The sequence below is a fragment of the Pan troglodytes genome, chromosome 15 (genome assembly GCF_028858775.2).
Source record: "Pan troglodytes isolate AG18354 chromosome 15, NHGRI_mPanTro3-v2.0_pri, whole genome shotgun sequence".
Taxonomy (NCBI): Eukaryota; Metazoa; Chordata; class Mammalia; order Primates; family Hominidae; genus Pan; species Pan troglodytes.
In genome coordinates this window covers 73,791,706-73,808,882 of record NC_072413.2, presented here as the reverse complement: position 1 = coordinate 73,808,882, position 17,177 = coordinate 73,791,706, and the positions used below count along the sequence as shown (strand labels likewise).

The following is a 17,177-nucleotide window of genomic DNA, read 5'->3' as shown; positions in this document are numbered from 1 at the left end:
GAAGAAACTGACATGTTGATTTTTTTTTTCTTTTCTTTTCTTTTTTTTTCTTCTAGCATACCTCTGGTGGCAGGAAAGGTTGATTGCCACATTAGGGAAAAATCAAAGAATCTATATTAGTCAAAACAATCTTGAAAAAGATAACTTACATCACCTGATTTCAAGACTACTATAAAACTACCATGATCAAGACATTTCTGCTCATCAAAAGACATCACTAAGGAAAAGAAAATGAATAAGCAAGACATGCCTTTGAGGAAAAATATCTGCAATATAGGTATGTATATGTGACAAAGGATTTCTAGTGATAAAATATAAAAATGCCCTATTGGTAACTGTTGATTTGAATAATAAAAATAATGAGATTTAAGAACATGTAAAAGATTGGAACAGTCAATTTACAAAAGAAAATATGTGACTGGCTAAGAAGCAAATGAAAAGTTCTCAACATCAGTACTCATCAGGGAAATGCAACTAACATCTTACATCTACTAACATGACTAAAATCAAATGGAGAACAATATCAGATGTTAGTGAGCATGAAGAGCAACCAGAACTTTCATACATTGCTGACGGGGGTGTAAAATGATGCAATCGTTTCAGAAAACTACTGGTCAGTTTCTTATAAAGTTAAACATATATTTACACGACAGGACAATTCTACTTCTAGGTATTGGCCCAAAAGAAATAAAAATGTGGCTAAAAAAAAGTTGCATAAGAATTTTCATTGAATTTGTATTCATAGTAGTCAAAAACTGGAACCAATCCTAATGCCTATCATTACAGAAATAAATTGTGGTGTATTCATACAATGAAGTATTGCTCAATAAAAACGAATGAACTGCTAATATAAGCAACAAAACAGATGAATCTCAAAAACACTGTATTGAATGAAAGAAGCCAAACACAAAAGAACAAATATTGTATGATTCCATTCATGGACAGGCACAGCAAATCTACAGTGAGAGGAGTCAGAAGAATGATTACTAGTGGGGAGGGGCAGTATCGACTGGAAAAAGACGCAAGGGAATTTTGAAGTGTGATGGAAATGTTCTGTATGTTGTGTTGCATGGTGGTTAACACAGATATATAAAATTGCTGAAACTCATCAAATTGAACAGTTAAAATATACATATATTTTCTCTTTTTTTTTTTTTTGAGACGGAGTCTTGCTCTGCCACCCAGACTGGAGGGCAGTGGCATGGTCTCCGCTCACTGCAACCTCTGCCTCTGGGTTCAAGCAGTTCTCATGCCTCAGCCTCTTGAGCAGATGGGACTGCAAGTGTGCGCCACCACGCCCAGCTAATTTTTGTATTTTTAGTAGAGATGGGGTTTCACTGTGTTGGTCAGGCTGGTCTCGAACTCCTGATCTCAAGTGATCTGCCCGCCTCGGCCTCCCAAAGTGCTGGGATTACAGGCGTAAGCGACTGCGTCCAGCCAAAATAGATGATTTTTTAGTTTACGTAATTATACCTCAATTTTAAACAGACAAACATGCAAACAAAAAGTTACAGCATTTTCACTTATCTTTCATTAAAACTCTTGTTATTATTTCCTGTTTTTATAATTTCCTGATTTTAGCTATAAAATAACTTTTTCTCTCTTGTACTTTGCAATACTGGGATCATATGTAAAGATACATGCCTAAGCAGTTATTTCATTTCAGTGCAATTCAATCCACATTTATTGGACACTGTTCCTAGGTGCTTACGGACTACCAAGAAGAAAAACACATAGTTCCTGCTTTTTAAAAGCTCATGACCTAGAGCAGTGACTTGTCAGGCGAGTCCACAGGAAGAATGAGGAGGTGAAAAAATGTCAGGAATAGCAGGACTCTGGAATAGGTGGTATTAACACAGGGGTTTAAAGCCCAGGAGATGTTAGGCAGAATCAAGGGGAGCTAGCTTATATGTTAACATTAGTGATGAAAATCATGTTAGTCTGAATGACCCAGTAAACTGGCATGAAGGTCTGAAGAAGTGAGAAATGCAAGGACAGTGACAATCTTGGTGTAAATGAGTCCTATGGATGAAAGGCACAAAGAATGGTTGGCTCTGAAAGTAAGCTTGATGATATATTGATAATAAAAGTGAAATGTAGTTAGAAGAGAGTCAAGGGTCATAATAGTTAAATTTAGCACTGAAATTGCACAGTGGAGGCTCTGTAAAGAATAAATCTGTTTATGAAATGTGTTCAATGAATGATTGATAACTACTCTCATTAGTAAAAAAGCTGAATTGCACTTAGATATAAACTTAATACATACTGAAACAGTCTACTAAGAAATCTTAATGTAAAAGGTAAATTATAAATTAACTATAACTGTTAATAACTGTCAGTAACTGCTGACTGGGAACACTGATAGCTAGCCAAATGAAATCTGTGCTTAACATTATTTAAGTGAGTTAGACGGACCTGCCAAGAGTTCACACTCATGGTGACAAGTGCTTTGATTCTTAGAGAATTTATGTGTTAGAACAAGATTTTTAAGTGATCTCTAAAAATTATGATTCTAAAGAAATTAATTATTTTTTAACCTTTGAGTTTACACCTTGAGATAAGAGTATACTCTCTTCTGCTTTTCCTGTTTTGAACCTATGGAGTTATACAGAAATGGTTCTTCTATGGGAAGAGTTAAAGTATAATAGGGATGGTGTTAGAGATAATGAAAAGCTCAGAAATAATCTGGAAAAACTATGTGAACTTTTGATGCTAGGTCAAAAGCACATAACCACACGAAATTGTAAGTGCAAGCTGATCTCCTTGCTTGAGAACAGGGTGAAAGGACTTAAAAACTTCTAAATAATTTGTTTACTTGAGAGGATGAAAGTCTCCTGGGAAAGGATTAAAGAAATAATCCAAGAAAGAAGACAAAAAGAAATAAAAGGTTTTGGGTGCTGGGAAGGAATCAAACCCAATGCAAGCACTGAGATAGTGAGAATTCAGGAGGCCTTGCACTCTGGGTCCACACCACGGGTCTCCACAGGACCACCTGCAGAAGGGGAGGCAGCAATGCAGTGACTAAGGCTGAGATCGAGCGCAAGCCTGCAAGGTTCAGATCCTAGCTCTACCACTAGAAGCAACATGTTTAACCTCTCTGTGCCTTGGTTTCCTCAGCTGTGAAATGAGAATAAAAATTAATCCCATCTCTCATAGGGTTGGTCTAAAAATTACATGTGATAATCTATGTACAGCGTTTAGCACATGGCATGCATAATAAATGTTCAGTAAACATTAGCTATTATTAACATTCTTCCCATGGAAAGTGAACCCAAGCTTTCGGGGCACAGGGTAACCAATAAGGGTACTAAACAACAAGCACTGCTTCTGAGAAAGAAGAAGCATACTACTTCAAAGCAGTATTTACAATGCCTTTACACCAAGTTTTGTGTCTATGTGGGATCACCTGGGTGATAAATGAGGGCAGCCAAACTATTGGATCCAAAAAAAAGACGCCAGAATCACTCAGATGTGTGAGCAGGAGAGTAAAGTCCATTTGCCAGTCTCACCCGCCAGAGACAGCGGCTGCACGGTGGCCCCTGCTGGAGGGGACTTTCCTATGGTGGAAGCCTGCTGCCCCACGCCAATCCCGCTGCAGAATGCTCTAATTCTGGGCAGAGTGGCTCCTGTGGGGAAGTGGGGGTTTACTAATAATGCTGATTACCTGAGAGAAGCAATGGTTCAGGCACTGGATGTGAGCACTGACGAATGAGAAAGATTACCAAATCTTCCTCCCCTCCCCGAAGGCTAAATTACCAGCAGCGGCTATATACCCTTTCACCTTTTCAAAATGAAACAAAACCAAAGCAATTTTTTAAGAATCAAAGTATTATATTCTCAATGCCTAAAACCTGAGAGACAAAAAGGCATAGAGAAATTCATTCGTGATCCAACAACCAAAGACATCTACATTTTGTCAGCATGTTGATGTATATTCTTCCTCTGTGTGTATTTCCCTTGCACAAACAGAATGAGTCCATACTCTATGCTTTATAACCTGCTTTTTCATCTGATAATGTTATGAACATTTTCCCACAAGATAATATGTGGTTTTGGCAGTTCTTTTTCCATTAACTTTTTTTTTTTTTTTTTTGAGACAAGGTCTCACTCTGTCACTCAGGCTGAGTACAGTGGTACAATCGTGGCTCACTGCAACCTCTAAGTCCCAGGCTCAAGCAATCCCTCCGCCACCTCCGCCTCCTGAGTAGCTAGGACTACAGGTGTGTGCTAACACACTTGGCTAATTTTTTATTTCTTGTAGAGATGAGGTCTCACTATGTTGCCCAGGCTGGTCTTAAACTCCTCGACTCAAGGGATCCTCCCGCCGCAGCCTCCCAAAGTGCTGGGATTACAGGCGTGAGCCACTGCACCTGTCCTTCTATTGTTAAATTCTATTATATTTAAAGTCAACCTAAACCCTTAAAGTCTTCTTTACACTTGAATTTTTGAACTCATGTGAAAGGCTTTATGTTTTTCCCTATTAAATTCCATGAATTAGATTCATTATTCTAGCCCGTTTAAATCACGGTGAATCCTGCCTGTCATCCCAGGTATTCATTATTCCACGGAATTCCTACTTCATGTTATCTTAAAACAGGATTCACGTGCCTTCTACCTACCTAAGTGCCTAGCATATACTAGGCACCTAAATAAATATGAATGAATAAATTCATTGATAAACACTAGGAACTATGAGTCAATGACAGAGTCCCAGAAACTTAATTCTCAAACTTTGATTTATTGTTTGGGTACAGCTGCACATTTAGTTACCAATTTTTTTTTTTTTTTTTTTCTTTTTTTTTGAGACGGAGTTTCACTCTTGTTGCCCAGGCTGGAGTGCAATGGCATGATCTTGGCTCACCGCAACCTCTGCCTCCCAGGTTCAAGCGATTCTCCTGCCTCAGCTTCCCTAGTAGCTGGGATTACAGGCATGTGCCACCATGCCCGGATAATTTTGTATTTTTAGTAGAGACGGGGTTTCTCCATTTTGGTCAGGCTGGTCTCGAACTCCCGGCCTCAAGTGATCCACCCGCCTCGGCCTCCCAAAGTGCTGGGATTACAGGCATGAGCCACCGTGCCCGGCCCCAGATTTTTTTAATTTTTTTTATTTTTTGAGACCCTGTCACTCAGACTAGAGTGTAGTAGTATGATCTCGGTTTACTGCAACCTCCGCCTCCTGGGCTCAAGCAATCCTCCCACCTCAGCTTCCCAAGCAGCTGGGACTACAGGTGCACACCACTACGCCCAGCTAAATTTTTGTATTTTTGTTAGAGACAGGATGGTCTCAAACCTGTTGCCCAGGGTGGCCTCGAACTCCTTGGCTCAAGCAATCCACCTGCTTCAGCCTCCCACAGTATTGGGATTACAGGTGTGAGCCACCACACCCGACCAGTCACCAAATATTCTTAATGACAGTATTACCGCATTCACATTTCTCTTTTGTGCTCACAAGATTTCATTATGCCTTGGGGAAACCTAGTTACAGTAATTCCTTTGTAGTCCCCTGGTCTTCCCTTACCAAAGTAATTCTACCTTGAAGGGAAATGAAGTTAGTCTAGCATAACTTACTTTTTTCATGAATCAGTGCTGGGCTTAAATGATTCCCTTCTACTTCTCTAAGGACTGCCAACTCATTGGTTTGCTAATCTATTAGATTTTGGCCTAAAACTGACATCTCAATTACCAGTTTATATATTCGGCATCTAACTTATTTCTATCTCTTCCTTCTTTTCCCAGCATACGACCTCCTTCTTTGTGCATTAAATCATCTACTGAATCACTATCACAAGCACCAGAAACATAAATCAGAAATTAGCCATCATAAGAACTGCTCTTTGTGGATACAGTAAATTCAACAGAGAGAATAAGGTTGACTCAATGAAAAAGATTAAGAATATGGGTAGGATCCAAATAAAATATCTAATTTAAAACACAGAATTACAAGCTCTTGAGGAGAGACTTCTGATTAGCCACTCAATAAGCAGAGATACAGAAAAGGAAAAAGCGGCAGAAGTGATGATGGGAAGATGCTGGGGAGGGAGATGTTTTGGCTAACTTTACTTTGATTTTATTAAATAACTGTGTGACAATTACATAAATTTGGGAAGAATACATTGAGGTATCATGTCAAAAAGCTAGAAGCTGATATGTCTGTCCTTTAAAAGTACAATGAGATTCCAGCCAGCTGGACCTGACAATGGGTAGAGAATGTGAACCAGACTTCTGCTGTTTCCACACCCCTACCACTCCATGATCAATGGAATGGTCCCCAGGAGGAAGAAATAAGGACAAAGCTGGATTTTTTAGTACATCTGGCAGAGACCCTGGGAGCAAGCTTTATGGAACAAAAAGCTGGATATAAAAACCAAACCTTTCAAAAGGTTAAGTTCACAGCACTGTTGCAGAAGGCAACTTAGGATTCTAGCAGTGAGCTGGTTATGGAGATAGAGACTCCCTGGTCCTTTATCTATTAGGAGTCTGGATCTGAAAAGACAGATTGGTCCTCAGCCTTATGAACATGAAATGTCTTTGATCCAGTTCTTTATTTTGGCATAACCAGCATACCACATGAAGCCTAAAAAAATGTAGCTGTGAACTAAAAAAGAAGTGAGCAAAGAATGACCTTTAAGAAAGCCAAAGGAGAACTCCCTGACACCAGTTCATTCAACAATGAAGACTGAGTCCGGCTCAGCAGGATTTTTATCAAATCAAGGGGAAAGTCTTTGTGACAGTAACATCAGCACACATAAGCACAGCTGGCCCTTATTGTAAAACTGGACCGCCATCACCTAGCTTTCACACTCTGCAAAGGCAAGCCAGGAAAAGTTTTTAGAGTGGAAGTTAATGTGCAGATTGTCTAGGGCAGCTGACATGCCAGTTTCCAAGAACTTCTACATTGAATTGTAGCTGGGTTCAAACCTAGTGCACATAAACAGCTTGCAAAGTGTCACAAATTTAGAATTCCTGCCCCATCACATCAGTTAGGCTCCCTTCACTTCTCTTTTCCCCAGGAAGCAAAATATCAGGCAACTTGGAACAGTGAGGCCTACAGTTTTTCTGGCTCCAGTAACCTGCCTCTGCCCGCTTCCTTCAGTTGGCCAAGGGAAATAGGAGACAACTCCAAAACTCCACCTTATTTTTAAACCTTCTCCACCTGTACTTTTTCTTTCTTTATAAAGATATTTTTATAAAATGGGGCAAATACCAGAGAAATCACAAGAGATTAAAAAAAAAAAACAGCACCAAAGGGAAGAAAAGAAAATGTATACTTATAATTAAGCCTTTCTCTTACCGGACCACCAGCAACAGCAGCAGCCACATTTTGAAACTTGTTAAAAATGAAAATAATGGAGCCTCACTCCAGGCCTACTGGAATTAGAAACTCTGTGGTTGGGCCCAGCAATCTGTGTGTTAACAAGCCTGTCAGGTGATTGTGACACACACAAAGAATCACTGGCAGAGTGGTTAAGAGCACGAATTCTGCCACCATATTGCTTGGGCTTGGATCCTGACTGCCTTTCATCAACTGTGTTATCTTGGGCAAGTGATTTCATTTCTCTGTGCTTAGTTTCTTCATCTGTAAAATGGGGATGATAACAGTACTTACCTGATAGAGTAGCTGTGAGCACTGAATCAGTTAATACATGTAAAGCTTTCAGAACAGTTGTGTACATAGTAAACATTAGTTATTAAATGAATTAAGGTACATAAGTTAAGGTACATAAAGCATTTAATTATTATTGTTACTATTATTTCTTATTTATGATCTAGTTTTTGAGGTTCAGTGAGACATAATCCAAATTTCTCACAAACCAAGAGAAAGTCCATATTCCTCTATGGCAAACTGGACCCTCTTGGTATAAAGAAGCTAATCAGCTTTGGTATTAATGTGATAAAAAAAAAGAAATACAGCCAGATGCGGTGGCTCACGCCTGTAATCCCAGAACTTTGGAAGGCCGAGGTGGGTGGATCACCTGAGGTCAGGAGTTCGAGACCAGACTGGCCAACATGGTGAAATCCCATCTCTACTAAAAAACACAAAAATTAGCCAGGTGTGGTGGTGGGCACCTGTAATCCCAGCTACTTGGGAGGTTGAGGCAGGAGAATCAATTGAACCCGGGAAGCAGAGGTTGCAGTGAGCTGAGATTGTGCCACTATACTCCAGCCTGGGTGACAGAGCAAGACTACCTCTCAAAAAAAAGAAATATAGAACTTGTATTTTAGGAACTTAATCCAATGTAATTCTTTGCCTCTAAAGCTCTAAATTCAGACATTACACTTGCCAAGGAAGAAATGCATGATTCATCTCTATGTCTGCCTTATGGACTAATTCCTCACACTTCGAGTCCATAAATGGCCTGGAGGCCAACAGGGAACTCTTTCATTATCTCTTGTAATTCTTTTTTTTTTTTTTTTTTTTTTTTTTTTCTGAGATGGAGTTTCACTCTTGTTGCCCAGGCTGGAGTGCAATGGTGCAATCTCGGCTCACCGCAACCTCCGCCTCCCAGGTTCAAGTGATTCTCCTGCCTCAGCCTCCCTAGTAGCTGGGATTACGGGCATGCGCCACCATGCCTGGCTGATTTTGCATTTTTAGTAAAGACTGGGTTTCTCCATGTTGGTCAGGCTGGTCTCGAACTCCCTATCTCAGGTGATCCGCCCGCCTCGGCCTCCCAAAGTGCTGGGATTACAGGCTTGAGCCACCACACCCGGCCAGTATCTCTTTTAATTCTTTACATCCTATCATGATATCATGGTTCGCTTCTAAAATACTGTAACTATTAAACCATATGCTTTTTAAACCATAGCTAAAATGACAGATCACATTTACAAGAAGTGTTGATTGACCAACACCTGTGTGATTAGGCCATTGTAAAAATCCATCAGGACCAAAAAATCCACAATTTCTATCCCCTAGAGTCACAAGATTTCCCTTATGTAATTCCCCACCAACTAAAACAACCATTCTTACTTGCCTAACCTGTTGGTTTATATCTATTTAAAAAAATAAGTTCTATTCAGGAGAGTCAGCATACAAAGCAAGACAAAATTCAGTCTAAATTGTAAATATTATACAAGTCATATATTGATAGTTAGCCTCTTCAGGCTATTGATGTTTTCTGCCCACACTCAAAGCTTCTCTATGGAATTGGCATTTGACAAAAGTAAAACACTATACAAATGCATAGACTAGGGTAAAGATATTTGTAATGCTGAACTCTATCGCACCAGCCCCTAATTTTTTTTCATTTTTGTTCACAGAAAGATTCTTATAATCCACCAGTGACAGTTTCTTTTCAGAAATATTTCCATCTGTCCTTTGTACGCTATCACCAAAAAAACAGGTCTAGGCTGGTCTGGGACGCCATTGTGTAAAGACTGGTACTGATTTTCCTCCCTCTAAAACTAGGAAAGTTAAAGTAGAGGAAAGAATGTGAGCTTTCACATCAGAAAGACCTGGACTCAAATTCTTGGGCCATCAGTTACCTCAGGTGTGACCATGGACAAATGGTATCACCTCTAAGACAATTTCATCATTTACACACGAGGATAACAATACCCACATTACAACCCTGTGTTCAGCACAAATCATACAAAGCACAGGATCTGGCATAAACCAGGCGCTCAGTAAATGTGGTTAAGCTCCCTTTTCCTTCTCCTGTTCCTCTCTTTCACAACTTACAGCACAGATTCTTATTTCAAAATAAGGGAGAAATACTTCTGAACTAATATCAAGTTGTAGGGCATTTCAAACAATATAAAAATTAATTTAAAAATTAAAAACATGCTGACTACCAAAATGTGTAAGTACTAAAAAGTGCAAAGAAGAAGAAAAAAAGTCACCCCTAGGGCCATTCTACAGCCACGGGGAGTCCTTCGGTATGTCTCATTCCAGTCTTGACCAGTACATTGTGATCATACTATTCATCTTTATCATTTAGTATTAATGTCAACACATAATGGATATATTTATGTAGTTTAAAAATAGGTGTACACTTGTTTAAATTAAGAAAAAAAACTCCTGCTACTCCTCCAACTCTGTATGCCACTGTGCTGGGAACAGGACACTAGCTTTAGAAAACAAGAGAAGGGAACTGGCTATGGAGAAAAATCAAGGAAGCCTTCCAAGTAGAAATGACATTTTATCTGCATCTCAAAAGATGACCAGTAACTTGCCAACTGGAAAGGACATTCCGGGCATTAGGAATACTATGTAAAAGAACAGGGAACAATAGGAAAGCCAATGTGGCTAAATGGCAGGAGTGTGGAGGGTGGAGAGATGCTGTAATGAAAGCTGGTAAGATGCAGATCTCTCACATATTCAGAAATAGAAATGTTACTGGTCAAAACTTCCATTTAGGCAAAGCACTGCACAACAGCTTTAACTGGAATCATTCATGCACTTATGATGAAGCTGCAATGAAAAGGCTAAAAAAAATTAAGGTTTGGGTAATAGAAAGGGCACGAGTGAGTGTGGCTTAGAGTGACCAAGAATGAGGACAGCCAAGTCTCACCATCACTACCATCATTAGTGTGAGGGCTTTCTAAATGCCAGACTCCCAACTGAGCTCTTTATATGCCTTATCTTTGTTAGCCTTCATAGCAACCTGTTGAGACAGGTATTATCCCATCTTACACATGAGAAAACTGAGGGTTAGGTTAAGGCCTAAGGACATACAGAATAAAGGAAAGAGCTGCTTTTGAACCTAAGTCTTGATGTCTCCACAATTATAATGAGAAACAGAAAATCATAACTTAAAATAGCCCCTGCTAAAGATTTTCTAACAATTATTGCTACAGACCTTTGTTTTAGAAATACTAAAGTCATCCAAAGATCCACACAAATATGCTCAACTGATTTCTGACAAAGTTGCAAAACCAATACAATGGAGGAACAATAACCTTTCTAAACCATTTATTTGTGTATTAACAAATGAAGTTGGAGCAATTGAACATACATAGGCAAAGAAGGAACCTCAACCAAAATCTCATACCTCATACAAAAATTAACTCAGATTAGATCACAGATTTAAATATAAAATGAGCCAGGCCAGGCGGCTCACGTCTGTAATCCCAGCACTTTGGGAGGCTGAGGCGGGTGGATCACGAGGTCAGGAGTTCGAGACCGGCCTGGCCAATATGGTGAAACCCCATCTCTACTAAAAATACAAAAATTAGCCGGGAGTAGTGGTAGACCCAGCTACTCAGGAGGCTGAGGCAGGAGAATCTCCTGAACCTGGGAGGTGTGGTTGCAGTGAGCCGAGATCATGCCACTGCACTCCAGCCTGGGTGACAGAACGAGGCTCCATCTCAAAATAAAATAAAATAAAATAAAATAAAATAAAAATAAAATGAGAAACTATAAAATCATCCCAGAGATGACTTCTAAAAACATTTCAAACAAAGGAGATGCTTCCATTTTAGCTGTATGCCACATGAGGACAATGATGAGAAAAAGAAGAGGAGGTGCCAGGCACTGCGCCAAATGTTTCTGTGCTTTATCTCACTTTAACCTTGCCTCATGTTACAGATGAGGCAACCGAGGCATAACTAACTGCAGAATCTGAGCACTCATCTGCTCTGCAGTGCTACCTGCCTTATTGCTACCATTGCCCTACATGTGGTGGCTGCTCCTCTGAAATGGGAAATAGTTGACAACAAAAAATAACATTTCATTTCCTTCTTGTGTAAGATGAACTTTTAAAGGTGTCTCAACAAAGTTTAAATCTAGATGGATGTGAAGATCCAGCTGAACCAGGAACTTCATTTAGTAACCCCCTTTCCTTCTCCCTCCTTGGATGAATGGTTAGGCCAAGAGGCATATGACTGTTCTTGACCAGCTGGAAGTCATAAGGTCAGGGAGCCCTTCAGCTCTGAACAGTATATTTACATCTCAGTTCCACAGTGGGAAGAGTGGACTTCCAAGAGAAACAAAGGTCTAAGCCTCCAAATAAGTGCATGCACTTCCACACTGGCATCTAGGAGGGCTTCAGACTAGAGGGTTTTCAAGTAAACGCGATTATTACTGATGGAAAGAGAATCCTATCTGTCACAAGGAGGTTCTCAACTCCTTTCAAGTTCCTCTCAGGACAGCAAGGGGAGAAAATATCCTGGACTGGTCAGGCAGGCTGCTCTCTGTCCACAGAAAAGAAATTTGGGCATACTGAAAGGAGTTTTAGCAAGCAGGTGCTTTGCTGTTCAAAACTTGCCTCCACCTTTCTTCTTTTTGCTATGGAGGCAAAAAGGGCACTGAAATATACCAGGACTTCTTCAAAGTGGACACCACCTTTGAGGCTGACTCAAAGGAAGTGTCCAGGTATGGAAGGGTTAAGGCGTGTCCTGTGCTGTCAGCCCTTGATTATTATCACTTTGAAAAGCCGCTGGGTTTACAGGAAGAGTGTGAGAATACTGCAGCTTTCCTAGCCAACATTTGGTTCCCATTACCGTGAATAATCTCTTTCCTCCCTCCTTTCCCCAACCCCCACCCATTTTCTACTTTTTCCACATTTTATATTAAAAGTACATCAAACACTTTTCTTCCTTTTTAATATTTTCCTTAAGCTTTTTTCATTCAGTTTGCTGGGTTCTATAACTTTTTCTGGTTATTCATTACTTAGGGAGGGGAAAGGATCAGGCTCCCTGGGTAAAATCAATCAAAAACAAAACCAGGAGAGAAAAGACCTAAGCAGCGTGGAGGGAAGATGAACTTGACTCACAGGGATTCCTTCTAGTCTTAAGGAACATTAAGAAAATAAAGAGCCCACGGAGAACCCTTTACCCTCCTGCTTCTCGGCCTCCTCTCAGTTGTACTCCTGCCCCAAACAAAACACCCTTGAAGTAATATATCTGAAGATAGGGTCCACTCCTCAGTTCATCATCAGTAAAAGTGGGAGAGCAACAGTCCAGAGGAATAGACAGAAAGGTCAATGGTATGTAATGTTGGCAAGGGTGTGGAAAAAGGGCATGTTTCTGTACTCCAGATTGGAGGATATACTGGGATAGGCTTTTTGGATGCCAATTTGACAGCATCTATAAAAATTCAAAGTGGACATTTGATCCAACAATTCCACTTCTAGGAGTTTATCCTACAGAAATACACACATGCACAAAGATCTACGTATAAGGAGTTCCCTACAGATGCCTCATCAGGATAGGACTTAGTGCTTCTTAATAGAAGGATGGAAAAACAAATTATGGCACATTCATACTTTCAAAAACGACATAGTGGTTAAAAATATTTAAGTCAGTTTATATGAACAGACTGAAAAACATGGAGACATATTAGGATAGAAAAACATCACAGAAAAATACATGAAAAAATATACAAACCAACCTTTTAAGTATAGCTACCTCTGAGAAGATTTTATTTGCCACCTAATCTTTCCATATGTGTATTTTTTAGACTACTGTAACGTGTGGCTACATGTGTGTACCACTTGTACAACTATATTTTTTAAGTATGGACATAGATATTTCAGTCTATAGAAAATAAAAAAAAGTAAATATATAGATCCCTTCCCAATCCCCCGATTTACAGCCCCATGTAAACTGTCCTGAACTGGAAGAAATTTAAAAATTAGAACCTTTCTTAACTTCACAACATGTACTAAGTCAGACTTAGGGAAGTAGATCATATGGAAAATTATCAAGGGAATCACCCAGAAAGTCAGACCAGATGACAAAGAAAGGAATAAATAGGAAAGAAGAAATAATGACTCTAAGAGGCCCAAAAGTTCCCAGTCACAGTCATGGTAATGAAACCAGTGAATATGAATCTAACCAAAAACTGTATTCTAAGTATACTGCAAGGATGGAAGGAAGGAAAGAATGCTGTGGGTATGTGTGTTTGTGTGGGTGTGAAGGGTGTAGAGTAAGAGTGCAAAATCTTTTTCTGACAGAAAGTTAATAGATAATATCTAAACCTAAAATCCAAAAATGGCAGAATAAACATGATTTAGAACTATGAAGGTGATATGGTTTGGCTGTTTGTCCCCTCCAAATCTCATGTTGAAATGTGATTCCCAATGCTGGTGGTGGGGCCTGGTGGGAGGTGATTGGATGATGGGGGTGGATCCCTCAGGCATGGCTTAGCATCATCCCCTTGGTGATGAGTGAGCTCTTGCTCAGTTCGTTCACACGAAATCTGGTTGTTTTAAGAGTCTGGGATCTCCCGTTTCTTGCCCCTGCTCTTGCCATGTGACATACCTGCTCCCCTTCACCTTCTGCCATGATTGGAAGCTTCTGAGGCCCCTACCAGAAGCAAATACTGGCACCACACTTCCTGTATAGCCTACAGAACTGTGAGCCAATAAAACCTCTTTTCTTCATAAATTACCCAGCCTCAGGTATTTCTTTATAGCAATGCAAGAATGAATTAACACAGAAGGTAAATAACAGAAAAAGCAGTTACAAGAAAGTTGAAAGCAATTATTTCTAGGGCATGGAAATTAAGGTTGGGTAGCAGTGGGAAGAGAAAAGGCAAGGGATTCCCATTTTCATTATAAACCTTATAGAATGCCTTAACTTTTAAAACTATAGTTCTGGATTATTGTGGGAACCAGCCTTTGAGATGGCCCCCAACGATCCCCATACCTCCTAGTATTCCTAACATCCTTGCGTAGTTCCCTCCCACACTGAATAGGGCTGCCTGTATAAACCAACAGAATGCTGAAAAAATGACTGTGTCTGAGGAACAGAAAGCCAAACACCGCATGTTCTCACTCCTAAGTGGGAGGTGAACAATGAGAACACAGGGAGGGGAACATCACACACCGGGGCCTGTCAGGGGGTGGGGGGCAAGGGGAGGGAGAGCATTAGGAGTAATACCTAATGCATGCAAGGCTTAAAACCTAGATGACAGGTTGATAGGTGCAGCAAACCACCATGGCACATGTATACCTACATAACAAACCTGCACGTTCTGCATGTGTATCCCAGAACTTGAAGTATACATATATAAAAAATGACTGTGTCTGAAAGACACAAGCATAAAAGCTATAACTATTACAACTCTTACAACACATGTGGCAAAAGCTGTATGACACTGGATTTGGCAATGATTTCTTGGATGTGACACCAAAGGCACAGGCAACAACAACAACAAAATAGACAAATTAGACTTCATCAAACTTAAAAACTTTTGTGGATCAAGGGTTACATTGTCAACAGGGTAAAAGGGTATTCAATGGAATGGGAGAAAATATTGACAAATCATATATCTGTTGAGGGTTTAATAGCCAGGATATATAGAGAACTCCTAAAGCTCAACAATAACAAAAACAACCTGATTAATAAATTGCCAAAAAACTTAAACAGAGATTTCTCCAAAGAAGATACACAAATAGCCAGTAAGCATCAAAAACATGCTCAACATTACTAATCATTAGGGAAATGCATATCAAAACTACAGTGAGATCACACTCGTTAGGATGGTGATATGATTTGGTTGTGCCCCTCCCCAAATCTCTTCTTGAATTATAATCCCCATAATCCCCATGTGTTGTGGGAGGGACCGGTGGGAGGTAATTGAATAATGGGCACGGTTTCCCCCGTGCTGTTCACGTCATAGTGAGTTCTCACGAGATCTGATGGTTTTGTAAGCATCTGGCATTTCCCCTGCTGGCACTCATTCTCTCTCCTGCCGCCCTGTGAAGAGGTGCCTTCTGTCATGATTGTAAGTTTCCTGAAGCCTCCCCAGCCATGTGAAACTGTGAGTCAATGAAACCTTTTTTCTTTATAAATCACCCAGTCTCGGGTACTTCTCCATAGCAGCGTGAGAACAAACTAATACAGATGGCTACTATCAAAAAGACAGAAAATAAGTTTTGAGGATGTGGCAAAATTGGAACCCTTGTGCACTGCTGGTGGGAATGTGAAGTGGTGCTGCAGCTATGGAAAACAGTATGATGGTTCCTCGAAAACTTAAAAATAGAATTACTCTTCTTCTCCAAGACAAAATCTCAAATGGCAGATGACACCAGCGCTATGGGAGGGTCTAGACCGCAGGTGTGCTCAGGGCCCACACCACAGAGCTCACAGAAGCAAGACCAAGTACAAGGAGTGTGTCACCATCCGCATGCTGGGCTGCCTGGACAAGAACATGAAAATCAAGTCCCTGGAGCAGATCTCTCTCTTCTCCCTGCCCATCAAGGAATCTGAGATCATCGACATTTCTGGGGACACCCTCTCACAGGTGAGGTTTTGAAGACTATACTTATGGCAAAAGCAGACCCACACTGGCCAGTGGACCAGGTTCAAGGCATTTGTTACCATAAGGGACTACAATGGCTACATCAGTCTCGATAATTGCTCCAAGGAGGCGGACAGTAGCATCTGTGGGGTTATCACCCTGCTCTCCATCATCCCCATGCAGCAAGGATCCAATGGAACAAGATCAGCAAGCTCCACACTCTGCACTGCAAGTGACTGGCTGCTGCGGTTCTGTGCTGATGTGCCTCACCCTCGCCCCCAAAGGCACTGTCAACATCTTAGGTCCTGCACTCAAAAAGCTGCTGCTTATACCTGGTACTCATGACTGCTACACCTTAGCCAGGGGTTGCACCACCCTCTGAGCAACTGTGCCAAGACTACCTTTGATGCCACCTCCAAGATCTTTTTGTTTTTTTTTTTTTGAGATGGAGTCTCGCTCCGTCACCCAGGATGGAGTGCAGTGGCACGATCTCGGCTCACTGCAAGCTCCGCCTCCAGGGTTCACGTCATTCTCCTGCCTCAGCCTCCCGAGTAGCTGGGACTACAGGTGTCCACCACCGCGCACAGCTAATTTTTTTTTTTTTTGTATTTTTAGTAGAGATGGGGTTTCACCGTGTTAGCCAGGATGGTCTCGATCTCCTGACCTCATGATCCGCCCACCTTGGCCTCCCAAAGTGCTGGGATTACAGGTGTGATCCACCACGCCCAGCCGCCACCTCCAAGATCTTTAGCTATCTGACCTCTTACTTCTGGAAAGATTGTGTTTACCAAATCACCCAATTGGGAATTCACTGGCCATCTAGTAAAGACCTGCACCAGAGCCTCTGTGCAAAGGATGCAGGCTCCAACTCTGGCTACCATGTAGTGCTTTTATATAGGAAAAATAAAGTGAATAATTAATTTTTAAAAACACAATTAACATACTATCCAGCAATTTAACTTCTGGGCATATACCAAAAGAACTGAAAACA

The 17,177-nt window shown here is 40.7% G+C and overlaps 1 protein-coding gene across 43 annotated transcripts in view; it reads right to left on the bottom strand.

The window, feature by feature from the left end:
• TTLL5 (tubulin tyrosine ligase like 5) overlaps positions 1 to 17,177 on the bottom strand; it is a 297,856-nt gene that overhangs the window by 103,813 nt on the left and 176,866 nt on the right. The gene's annotated exons all lie outside the window — the stretch shown is intronic.